Below are 12,786 nucleotides of genomic sequence, written 5' to 3'. Positions count from 1 at the left end.
GTTAGTCACCACCCCAACTTTTCCCCCAAGTGCACTTCACTGAAAAGTTTGTTCCACGTACCTCTGGCCACCAAATGGGTGTCAGGTGGTGCCCTAGGGTCTCAGCACACAGAGATGAACAGGGACTCCTAGATTCACGGGTGAGACAGGAAGTCAAAGAGGAGGATGACTGAGTTTGAGATAACCAATATCCCCTCAGAGAAAATACTAAAAATGAAGAATGTACTTAAATTTGTTTCAAGAGCCCATCAAAAAGCTTTTAGGAAGGAAACTGAGTCAAAGCATGATTTGGGAAAAAGAAAGAAGGGACAGAAAAATGGTTAGTAAACGGAAGTTATGTAGGAGAGGAAAAAGTGGGCAAGTTGTTTCTGAACTTCAGGTGAAAATGCCTTCTGAAGGAGCAGGGAAGAGTGGGGATTTCTAGATAGGAAGGAGACAGATAGGCAGCCAGCCAGGGATGTCTCCATACTTCCTCCACTCGGTTGTGGGCAGTGGCTCCAATGGCCCCATGTTACAACCTTCACCAGGGAAAGGAAAGTGATCTCCCTAACTGGGGGAGACCTCCTGTAGATCCAGGCTCTAGATTAAGTAAAAGGAAGTAAAATATGCTCAGGATGAAAATTGAATCCTGGGTACACAAAACAGAGGTGTGACAAATGACATGGCAGATAAAGACAGCCTGAAGCTGGTCATTTCAGTATGACGATAAGTGTAAGCTGATCCTTCCACATCACTGCTATGAACAGGCCTGAAGGCTGGTCCATGGTGATGTCTGGCCCCGAGCAGAGTAAAGGGGGCTGGCCATGAGAGAAATCAGACCGCTGGTCCAGTCCTGATTAGCAAGATGCTCAAACCTGATGGGTCCACCAGCATGGAGTCGTCAGTGGTGGACTTTGACTCCTCTAAGGAAATACTGATCTGTGCTAGTTAGGATTGGAGTCAGAAATGTACATATTAAAGAAAAATTAATTTACATTTGTTTTTTTTAATTGAAGTATAGTCAGTTTACAGTGTTGTGTCAATTTCTGGTGTACAGCACAGTGCTGCAGTCATACATGAATATACACATATTCATTTTCATATTATTTTTCACTGTGAGCTACTACAACATATCAAATACAGTTGCCTGTGCTATACTGTATAAACTTGTTTATCTTTTTTTTATATACCAGCCAGTATCTGCAAATCTTGAACTCCCAATTTATCCCTTCTCACCCTCTTCCCCCTGGTAACCATAAGTTTATTTTCTATGTCTGTGAGTCTGTTTCTGTTTTATATATAACTTCATTTGTCTTTTGTGTGTGTGTGTGTGTGAGAGAGAGAGAGAGACACTTGTTAAAGACGGTAAAGAAGACTTATTCAAGGGAGATTACCACAATGGGGTTTTGCCATTTGAAGAGAGACCAGGCTGAACTCCTAATACAATAAAGAAAAGTGGGGATTTGTAGTCAAGGAGCAGGTGGGAGTTGGTGGATGGAAAATTACTTACAATAGGTAACCTGTAATTTCAGAGATATGGATGACCATTGCTGGTCCCCAACGCAATTTAGATTCAACCAACACTTAAAGAATATTTACAATGTGAAAGTTGCTGTTGAGTCCTTCCATGTATTATTCATTTCATTCATGCAAGTATCCTGTGATGTAGTATCGGTAACCCAGTTACTGGCCTGTGGTTATTTCAAATTAGAACTATTTTCATCATCGACAGGTTTATAGTTGCTCCCATTGAAATGCAAACCTTTTCATGTCACCATCACATATAAGAACAATTGCTATAAGAAGCAAAGCTTTTTTTCTTTTAAATGTGTTTGTGTGTGTGTGTGTGTGTAGGGGTTCTGTTTCTCCGAGTCAACCATTCTCTTCCCCACCCAACTCCCAAATGAAAAATGCATGAGTGATAGGTTTGAGAAGGAAATTTTATTTATGATGGGTGTGGCAAAACTGGACCCACATCACCCAAATATCTTAGCAAGACATTGATGGAGCTGGTCTTGTCTCCCATGGTGCGGGTCACTGTCCAGGCAGGATATGAGGGATTACCCAGGGAGGGCTGCTGTAAGTGTGCAATGTCTTCGGCTCTTACGTAGAGCTGCGCTTCATGATTGGTAAGCAACTGGGGTGAGACTCCCTTGGCAATAACCACCTGGCTCAGTGCAGTTCTAAGCTGAGTTGTGACAGCATCAGCTGCAGCAGGTAATGATGCAGGAGGGGCCCTAATAAACTCTCCCCTCTGCCATTAGAATCATCATGGGAAGCAGCCACGTCCTGGCCACTACCTGGCGTGGTTCCTTGACGTGCATCCCTTCCTTCCCCTCCCATTTACCTACTCACTGATGCTGTGATGCCATTAACAAAGAATAAAGCCCCCTCACTCCCCAGTTTTGAGGAGAGCTTTAAGGGCAGATACCCTTCAGAGAGGTAATGCCTTGACCTAAATTGACACAGAGGTGATGGTTCCCAGTGGATTAGGACTCAGGTTCTGAGTCTTTGGGAGCTTTTGACCGTCTACCCTCTGCAACCAGATTTAAATGAGCATTTAACAGAGTCTTTTAGAGAAGGTCTGGGAGCACCAGGAGGAACTGCTTGGCTCTCAGGTAAAATTCAAGACAGCCCATAATAAAATAGTCACTTGCCTTTCAGTGTGATTGGAGTGATGGAATACATGTTCCACTGGAAAGAATTTGAGAAGCAGGTTAAGGGTGACTGAGATACAGAGCAGGCATGTTGGCCTCAGTAGCAAGAGGAGACTTGGATTGCCAGTGGTCTTAGTGCCACCTCATCGTCCTTCATCAGAACAGTGACACAGTCATGTCCACTTCAGCCAGTCTGTTAGTGATGTTTTCCTTAAAGTCACTCTCTCCTGAGTTGTTTGTATAGCATCCAACATAGCATGTCCAGCTATGGAGAAAGCTGAAGCGCCGTGACTTTTCATTCATTTATCCTTAGGAACAAAGGTCACCCCTGGTAACTGTCCTTTCCTAAGACAGCCTCTGAGTTCACAATGACTTGTGACAGCCAGCCAGCCAGCCTCTTAATGGAGACCTTCCTTTTACTGGGAAGAACTCTCCTGAAAGCCCTGCATTTGCCTCCTTCACTGCAGGGCAGATAAAGGAGCTGTCACTCCAAATCATGCCCAGAGAACAGTTATCTTCTCAAGTACAGGAGTTTATGCTGTCAAGGAAGACTAGCAGAGCTGGGCTGTTCTGACTTTTTACCCAGTGCTCTTCTGTTCCTAAAAAAAGAAAAAGAAACTTCCCTTTGCTCCATTGTCATCCCTGCCCCCACAATGTGCCTTATAAACTTGCATGGTTGTGGGGCTGGAGGTGCTTTTTGGATGAAAGTTGTGGGGGTGAGGAGTGTGGGGGGATGATTTAATTAGAGGACCAGGGGCTGGAATGGAGAGATAAGTGAGGCAGTGCCCAGTGGCCATTGGCAAGTCCAGGAATGGTGGAGTACGAGGCAGGCTGCCAGGGAAATTGCTGCTTCCAGAACAGCATTGGCACTCTTAGTTGACATACTCTCCAAGAGAGGGGGAAAAAATCATCCAGATTCTTTAAATAGACCAATAAAAATATTACTTCCTCTATTTCTTTTCTAATTCTGCCTTTACACACTGGGGAGGCAGACAGTGTGAGGGGGTGGAGGTACCTGCTTCCTGTTCCTTCCATGCATGGTCCTCGCACATGCAAGGCAAGACTGGCCAGTCTGAACTCACGCTTTCAATCCTTCATTCATTTAACTGCCATTCATGATGGCCTCCTCGGAGCCAGCACTTCCTAGATGCTGGGGATGGAGCAGTCAACACCGACACCCTCCCTACGTGGTAGAGAGCTGGGCACCACACTAGGCCAGGGATGCTGAGTCAGGAGAGGGGACCCAAACAGTCCAAGGGCTTCAGTAAGACAGGCTGAAGAGGAGGACACTGGGGCGAAAGTTTGAAGGATGGGTGCGTCTTCGCCAGGCTTCAAGGTAGGGAAGTCCCTTCCAGATGGAAGAAAGCTTCTTAATGGCAAGTTGCAGCTTACAATGGGTCTGGCACAAGATGTGACAGTGTAACAGGGACACACCTGAGGCCAGTCACCAGTGCACACACTTCCATCTCTTTCCTCCACCTTGGTACAAAATCCTGATTTCAGCCCTTACTCAGCCACTGTGGCTTCCTGGGCATTATCAGATGCCACAACAAGTTATCCTCTCTCACCCCGTGTCACCCCAGCCCAGCCTTGGGGACAGTGTGAACACCTGTCAACCCTCTGTGCTTAGGGACCAGAATGAGTCTCCTTTTCAGTCAAACCCATTCAAAAGAAAAAAAAAGTTGGGGATGAATAATTGCCTGGTGAGCTGCCTGTTTTGTGTTGTTTGACAGCCACCCTGGATCCAACTTAGGTACCATCCAAACTCTCAACCTGACGTCGCAGTGAGGCATCTTGCTCAAGTCCTGAATTAATAAATAGATCTCGTGACTCAAGCTTACATCTATCTACACTTCAAATCCCCCTTGAGCATCACTAGGGAGAAGACAAAGAATTACAGATCAGACCTGAGTCGCTGACACTGAAGGGAAGGCAGGGAAGAGAGGGAGAGTCTCACAAGAGAAAAGAGAAGAAGGGGAGGGGAGAAGGGAGGAAGAAAAATAAATAGCTGGAAGGGAAGGTGGAAATCAGGAAATCAAAATTGCACAGGAACTAGAGGGAGTAGGCAAGGCTGCAGAGAAGTCGTGTAGCTAAGACAAAAGAAGTGGTCCTTGGGCTTGGAAACAGGTGGGTCATAAACTGGGCATAGACTGTTTCAGTGATTGTCGTGAGTAGAGGTGCAAAGAGTTTATCTATAAGGAAGAAGGGAGAGAGAAGGTGGGAACTGTTAAAGCCATGGATTTGCGATGGAGGCTTTTTTGTTGTTTGTTTTTAACATTGTAGAGATTTGGGTTTGTTAATTAGGAACAGAAAAAAAAGATGAGGGGAAAACTGGTGAAATCCAAATGAAGTCTGGAGTTGGCTGTATTGTATCAGCGTTGGCCCTTAGTTCTGGCGAATGTCCCATGGTGATGTAAGATGGGTGTAGGATATATGGGGATTCTCTGTACTATTGTTATGACTTTTCTGGAAATGTGGAAGTATTCCAAAATGATAGGTTTATTTTAATGTGAGCTCTTGGGAAGATGCCTCTAATGAGAGACCACGAGGCGAGAAAGGAGCAAGATTGGTAGAAAGGCAGGGCCAGCGACCAGACCTAGGAGGCAGGCTAGGACAGAGAGAGAAGAATGTTTGTAGTTGTGATGGTGGGATGTTCAAAGCCATTTCGTGGAGGGGATCTGCTTACTGTGTCAGAGAGAAGGTTCTATTATTGGCTAATTTGAGGGAGGAAGAAACGGAAGGCGAAGGGAGTGAAAATCTTCTGAAAGCCACGGTGGGGAGCGAGCGCGCGCCTTGGCCGCGGCGGGCGGCGCGGAGCCGGCGAGCGGAGCCCCGGCGGCGGCCCGGCATGGGCGCCTCCCGCGGGCCCGGCGCTGGCCGGGCGAGGGCCGGATGGAGCCGCGGGACGGCAGCCCCGAGGCCCGGGGCAGCGACTCCGAGTCGGCCTCCGCCTCGTCCAGCGGCTCCGAGCGCGACACCGGTCCCGAGCCGGACAAGGCTCCGCGGCGTCTCAGCAAGCGGCGCTTCCCAGGGCTGCGGCTCTTCGGGCACAGGAAAGCCATCACCAAGTCGGGCCTCCAGCACCTGGCACCCCCTCCTCCTGCTCCTGGGGCCCCGTGCAGTGAGCCTGAGCGGCAGATCCGGAGCACTGTGGACTGGAGCGGGTCGGCGACGTATGGGGAGCATATCTGGTTTGAGACCAACGTGTCAGTGGACTTCTGCTATGTTGGGAGGCAATACTGTGTTGCTAAGATGCTGAAATCAGCGCCCTGGAGAAAGTGTGCCCCCTGCAAGATTGTGGTGCACACCCCCTGCTTTAGAAGATAAATTTCCACTGTAAGCCATCCTTCTGTGAATCAGGTTCCAGGAATATCCGTGAGCCAACCTTTGTGCGACACCACTGGGTACACAGGCAACGCCAGGATGGCAAGTGTCGGCACTGTGGGAAGGGCTTCCAGCAGAAGTTCACCTTGCACAGCAAGGAGATCGTGGCCATCAGCTGCTCTTGGTGCAAGCAAGCATACCACAGCAAGGTGTCCTGCTTCATGCTGCAGCAGATTGAGGAGCCATGCTCCCTGGGGGTCCATGCTGCCATGGTCATCCCACCCATCTGGATCCTCTATACCCGCAGGCCCCAGAATACCCTCAAAGCAAGCAAGAAGAAAAAGAGGGCATCCTTGAAGAGGAAATCTAGCAAGAAAGGGCCCGAGGAGGGCCGCTGGAGACCCTTCATCATCAGGCCCACCCCGTCCCCCCTTATGAAGCCCCTGCTGGTGTTTGTGAACCCCAAGAATGGGGGCAACCAGGGCGCCAAGATCATCCAGTCTTTCCTCTGGTATCTCAGTCCCCAGCAAGTCTTTGACCTGAGCCAGGGAGGACCCAAGGAGGCGCTGGAGATGTACCACCAAGTGCACAACCTGTGGATCCTGGCTTGCGGGGGGACGGCGCAGTTGGCTGGATCCTCTCCACCCTTGACCAGCTGTGCCTAAAACCGCCCCCACCTGTCACCATCCTGCCTCTGGGCACTGGCAACAACTTGGCCCGCACCCAATTGGGGCAGAGGCTACACAGATGAGCCTGTGTCCACGATCCTGTCTCACGTGGAGGAGGGCAACGTGGTACAGCTGGACCACTGGGACCTCCGTGCTGAGCCCAACCCTGAGGCGGGGCCTGAGGAGCGAGATGAGGGTATCACCAACTGCCTGCCTCTGGATGTCTTCAACAACTACTTCAGCCTGGGCTTTGATGCCCATGTCACCCTGGAGTTTCACAAGTCTCGAGAGGCCAACCCAGAGAAATTCAACAGCCGCTATCGGAACAAGATGTTCTGTGCTGGGACAGCCTTCTCCAACTTCCTAATGGGCAGCTCCAAGGACTTGGCCAAGCACATCCGTGTGGTGTGTGATGGGACAGACCTGACCCCCAAAGTGCACTGAATGCACTGAAACCCCAGTGCATTGTTTTCCTGAGCATCCCCAGGTACTGTGCAGGCACCATGCCCTGGGGCCGCCCTGGGGAGCACCAAGACTTTGAGCCCCAACGGCACAATGATGGCTACCTCAAGGTCATTGGCTTTACCATGACATCCCTGGCAGCGCTGCAGGTGGGCAGGCATGGTGAGCGGCTGACACAGTGCTGAGAGGTGCTGCTCACCACATCCAAGGCCATCCCAGTCCAGGTGGATGGTGAACCCTGCAAGCTTGCAGCCTCATGCATTTGCATTGCCTTATGCAACCAGGCCACCATGGTGCAGAAGGCAAAGTGGTGGAGTGCTGCCCCCCTGCACAGCGACCAGCAGCTGGTGCCAGAGCAGCTGCAGATCCAGGTGAGCAGGGTCAGCGTGCACGACTACGAGGCTCTGTACTACGACAAGGAGCAGGTAAAAGAGGCCTCTGTGCCACTGGGCACCGTTGTGGTCCCGGGAGACAGTGACCTGGAGCTGTGCCGCTCCCACAACGAGAGGCTCCAGCAGGAGCCCTGAGGTGCTGGAGCCAAGTCCCTGACATGCCAGAAACTGTCCTGCAAGAGGTGCTTCCTGGATGCCAGCCACTTCTACAGAATTGACCGGGCCCAGGAACACCTCAACTATGTGACTGAGATCGCACAGGACAAGATTTATATCCTGGACCCTGAGCTGCTGGGGGCATCTGCCGGCCTGACCTCCCAACCCCTACTTCCCCTCTCCCCAGCTCGCCCTGCTCGCCCACACCCCGGTCACTGCCAGGGAATGCTGTGCCCCCTAAAGGTGAAGAGCTGATTGAGACCACCAGGGGGAACAATTTCTGTAAGCTCCAGGAGCTGCACCTAGCTGGGGGGGGACCTCATGCACCGTGACGAGTGGGGCCGCACACTCCTGCACCACGCGGTCAGCACTGGCAGCAAGGCAGTGGTCTGCTACCTGCTGGACCACGCCCCCACAGAGATCCTAGATGCTGTGGAGGAAAATGGGGAGACTTGTCTGCACCAGGCGGCAGCCCTGGGCCAGCGCACCATCTGCCACTACATTGTGGAGGCCAGGGCCTCGCTCATGAAGACAAACTAGCAGGGCGACACTCCCCAGCAGTGGGCTGAGAAGTCTCAGGACACTGAACTGGCCGCATATCTGGAGAACCGGCAGCACTGCCAGATGATCCAGAGGGAGGACCAGGAAACGGCTGTGTAGGAGCAGCAGGAGGGATGAGCTGGCCAGAGGATGAGGCCAGAGGATGAGAGTCCCTCCTCGTGCACCTCACTGCCACATTCCAGTCGGACAGCCACGGGGACGGGCAGAGGGGACCCAGGCCCCAGGAAAGGAGCCCTATGCTGCCCCCTGAGAAGCTGCCCAGACCTAGGGCTGGACTCTGAGGAGCTGGGGAGTCTCACCCGTCCCCCTGAGGCCCCAGCCTAACCCAGAGGCCCACAGGGGAACAGGAAACTGGACTGGGCTGGGCAGGCCTTTGCGGGGCTGGGGCTCGGCCACTTCAGAGCGGCCCTCACCTTCACTGCAGTGGGTGTCCTGGAGCTTAGGGGCTGCAGCCAGGAGGGCAGAGGGGCTTGAGGCCCTATCAGGGAGCCTTCAGGAAGAGGCTTCCTAAGCCTTTTGGTCCTTCAGGACCCCCACTCTGAGGCTCCTGGGAGCCTGGGCCCCCTCTCCTGCCCTGAGCCCACCCTCCCCAGGGCTTCCTCCTGGAAACACAGAGCCTGCTGCGTTTGCCTGCCTGCTGCCCTGCTTAGCACCTACCACGTGACCCTCCTCCTGTACCCAAGTCATTTCACCTCGACTGTGTGGCCTGGGGGTTGGGATGGGGCTCTCATGGAGACACGTTTACAGCTGGGTGTGACTCAGTAGAGTGGATTTTTTTTCAAAATAAACAAAAAGCCACGGTGTATAAGGGGACAGGAAGAACGCAGAGGGCAACGTAGAAGATCTGGGTGCCGTGGGGGGTGGCAGGCACTTTACTGTGTGAAGCTTTCAATATTCCGTTCTGTCACTTAATAACATTCAGCCTCTGGTTTCGTACACCCAGTCCAGGTTACTGTTGTCACACTGTCTGCTGGCTCCAATCTAATGAAAATATTCATCTCAAGGTAGCTTTACAGATTGACAACTGTCCAATGAGACTGGCTGAACTATTGGCTGTCTGTATTCATAGTAACTAACAGAGGATGCGTCTGTTCAGTTTCACATAAGCTGTGGGTCTGCGGGAAGTGAAATGAATGCTTGTTCATCCTTTGCCTCCTTCCTTGGCTATGAGCGCTTCCGACCCAACCATGGTCCGATGGTCCCTCCTCTGAACTCTCTGACGTCCCAGCCCGATAATGTTACTCACTTCTCTCAGCGACGGCCAGCACCATATGCTTCGGTGGGAGGTAGCTTTATCTCATGGTGTTGCAATCACTTGTTTATTTGATGCTCTGGAGCTAGATTAAAATAAGTATGTTGCATCTTTCAAATGCTCGATATGAAAACATTTTCTTGTAAAGGTTATTAGAAGTGGTGACCAGAGGGTTTCTTACCCATGTAGCTTAGACCCATATCCTGACTCCCTGGTAACCCAGAATTCCAGATGTTTGGCTCATTGTTTCTTTTTTCCCTTTCGCTTCTTATGGACTAGAATACATGCACACCAGCGGGCTCCCTGCGTTTGACTCTCAGCGTGTTAGGCCATACTTGATAGTTCATTTTAGTCTGTTAATGACACCATTGTGGTCATTATGCCCAAATTAAGCAGGAAGTAGTGGAGGAAAACTCAGATAAGGACAGCATCACACAGAGACCCTAAGCGGATTCAATGTGCAGAATGGAAGTCTTGCTAAATTTCAAAAACCACAGCTTCCAAAACCACTCTTATTCACCAAAAAGGAACCACCATGATACCGGTCCATTCAGTTACCAGGACAGCAGGGCTCCCTGCTCCAGTGGGACGTGGGGATATGCAGATGGTGAAATTCTCGGACTGAGAAATTCTGTGAGTACCTGGCTGCAAGCCTCCATCTGGTCAGAAGAGGGCAGTGGAAGAAAGAGGGCAGATTCTGGACTGCTATGGCAGGGGACAAGTGTGGGGGCCACGAAGAGAAAGAGAGAAAGGCAGAGAGATTAGGAACAGATCGGAGATCTGGAGTCCAGGATTCTGGCTGTGTGAGTGGAAAAGTGACTTGAGTTTGAATGGTAGATTATTATTTCCCAGAGCTTGTCTGTCACAGTCAGTATGAAGGAAAGGTCCACAAAAAAGAGCCAACAAGACAGTTCCCAGGAGGTAACACAAAACTCTCCCCAACTTTCCAAACAGCTGTCGCAGACAAGAGACGTCCACTTCCCTCTCCCCAGTATGATCATGGGAGGATGAGGAAAGTGATTCCAGTGCCTCGAGCTAGGGGTAGCCTGCAACTCCACGTTGCCTTTGGTGATGTTTGATCGCCCGCTTTGAGGACCATGCTATGTAGTATGTGTACCTGCCCAGACATATGTGTGTATATGATGAGCTAGACCAGTGTCAGCTTAAAATTTTTTAAGTAAGATTCTTTTTTTTTTTTTGAGAGGCAACACATTTTTTATCCCACTATTCTCAGAGATTAAAAGAAAGAAAGAAAGAAAGAAAGAAAGAAAGAAAGAAAGAAAGAAAGAAAGAAAGAAAGAAAGAAAGAAAGAAAGAAAAATCCAAGAGACGAGGGCAAATTGGCTTATCTCATCCATGTGAAAAGCAAATGGAAAAACAACCAGTCACAAATGGATCTTGTCAGGGTGATGTGGCATAACTGACCCTTGGCCAGTCCTTGCGGGCAGCTGTTTTTAGCCAGGATAACCTCCGCATGAGGCCAAGTGCTGGGTCATGGCTGAGGCCCCCTGGGAATGTCGCCGTTCCCACGGATACTTCAGCTGGAAGGCGTCTGTGAGCCCTTGGGCCACGTCAGACCCGCTGCCGTCCGCAGGCTGCCACCAAATCCTGCTCAGGACAAAAACAATGTCCAGAGTGTTCCCCGCACCGGATGGAACATGAATGATTTTACATCGCGTATGTCGTGGCAGGTTTGTGATCTTTAAGAATTTAAAGAGGAATGTACAGTCAGTGAAAATACAGCAGCCAACAAAACAGTTGCCCCCAGAGGGCAAGTTTGCTGAGAGCAGATGTCTTTGCACCAGAGGGGCTGCTATGGGCCAGAGCTGGGTGTCCCTGACCCATGCATGTCTTCAACAAGCACGTGGGGGTTGAAGGCAGGTTTCTGAGGAGTAAGGCGGCAGGGCAGGGCATGTGGCATCGGTAACTGATGCGAAGGGCTCACTGTCGATCTGTTATGTTGAGAGAAATAGAAATGACACCCCGTCCCCATCACTGAGTGCTTGTTGTTTTTTTGGTTTGGGATCATCTGGATGAAGGTTTATCTCACTGAATAGTAATCTGAGAGTCTCTAACCAGGAAGGTGCCAAACACCAAATGTTAGCTATGTTTGAAGCTGAAGTCATATCGTTTGAATAACTTAGTCACTTACCTTGGCTGCAACCACCCCCAATAAATCCCTAATAAGCTATGACTATGCAGACTCATGCATTCATTCAACAAATACTTATTCTTACTTACTACATGCTCAGGCACTGTCCTAGGCTCTGGGAGCAAATGACAATGTTAATTAACCCAAGGCTTTGGTCTCCAACTGCATTCTGTGGGTGCTGGCCAAGGAAAGCTGACATGAATCCAGGAGAGGTCTCTGCAGGAAGACTGGGAAGACCCCCAAATTCTGTCCTGTGCCTCCATTCTCCTCCACTGCCTAGTTCCCATGTGGCTTCTGCAGAGCAGAGCACTCTCCAGAGCCTACTGGCTTCTAGAAGCAAGGAGTTTTATAGGACCCATCCAGAATGAAAGGGCTTCCAAGAAAGACCAAACCAAGGGTCAATCCTCCAAGAGATGACTCCTACTGGGGGACCTTACAGAGCCCTTGCCCAGTGGACATGAGGGTCATCAACCCTGCACTCCACACCCAGCAACACTAGGACTTCCACCAAAGTGGTGACTCTCAGACTTTTTCTGCCCCGGAGCACTTTAGGGAGGACTCAGGTGAAGGGGAGAGGTCCTAGATGTCATTTTCCGGGATTTCACTCGGGGCCAACCATTGGGACACAGATTCGGAGGTGGCAACTAGACACTTTCTTTTCCAGTCCCTAGTCATCCTGTCCTTTCCTGTCCTCTCCTCTGGGAAGGTCTCTGACTGAATGGATTGATTAAAGCAACTGAACTGATCAAATTTTGTTGTGAAGTCACCTTGAGCTTTCTGGGTGGCCACAGAGCTCCCTGGTCTCTCTGAAGTCTTTCTGGTTGATGCCTAAGGTGAGTCATTGGAGCACTTTGGACATGGCCTTAGAGTGAGCAAACACCACATTTGCAAGAACCTTTGAGGACACTAAGGCTAATCCCCTCTGTCCCTACTTGTCACTCACAGCCCTCTGCCACATTCTGACAGGTAGTTATCAGTGACAGGACTTCTCTACCTCAAGGTGGCCCGGCCCACTGATAGCTCTAATGGACAGAAAGTTCTCCTGCTATGGGAACCTAGTTTTATTCTATATTAAACTTATTTCCATTTTAAAGACAAAGCATCGCTTTCATCTTGATGTAGGACCATTTCAATAACTGACACCTTTGTCTTTGGTGAAGCATGTGGGTTGGGATTCTCACAC

General features: G+C 50.4%; 1 protein-coding gene and 1 pseudogene across 1 annotated transcript in view; both read left to right on the top strand.

Moving 5' to 3' along the window:
* Positions 1-12,786, top strand: part of KIAA1217 (KIAA1217 ortholog) — a 669,685-nt gene that overhangs the window by 160,366 nt on the left and 496,533 nt on the right. The gene's annotated exons all lie outside the window — the stretch shown is intronic.
* On the top strand, positions 5,529-8,298 carry LOC102533592 (diacylglycerol kinase zeta-like; annotated as a pseudogene).

Source organism: Vicugna pacos, chromosome 35, assembly GCF_048564905.1.
Source record: "Vicugna pacos chromosome 35, VicPac4, whole genome shotgun sequence".
NCBI classification, from domain to species: Eukaryota; Metazoa; Chordata; class Mammalia; order Artiodactyla; family Camelidae; genus Vicugna; species Vicugna pacos.
The sequence above is the reverse complement of the archived record's forward strand: the minus strand, read 5'-3'. Positions and strand labels throughout refer to the sequence as shown.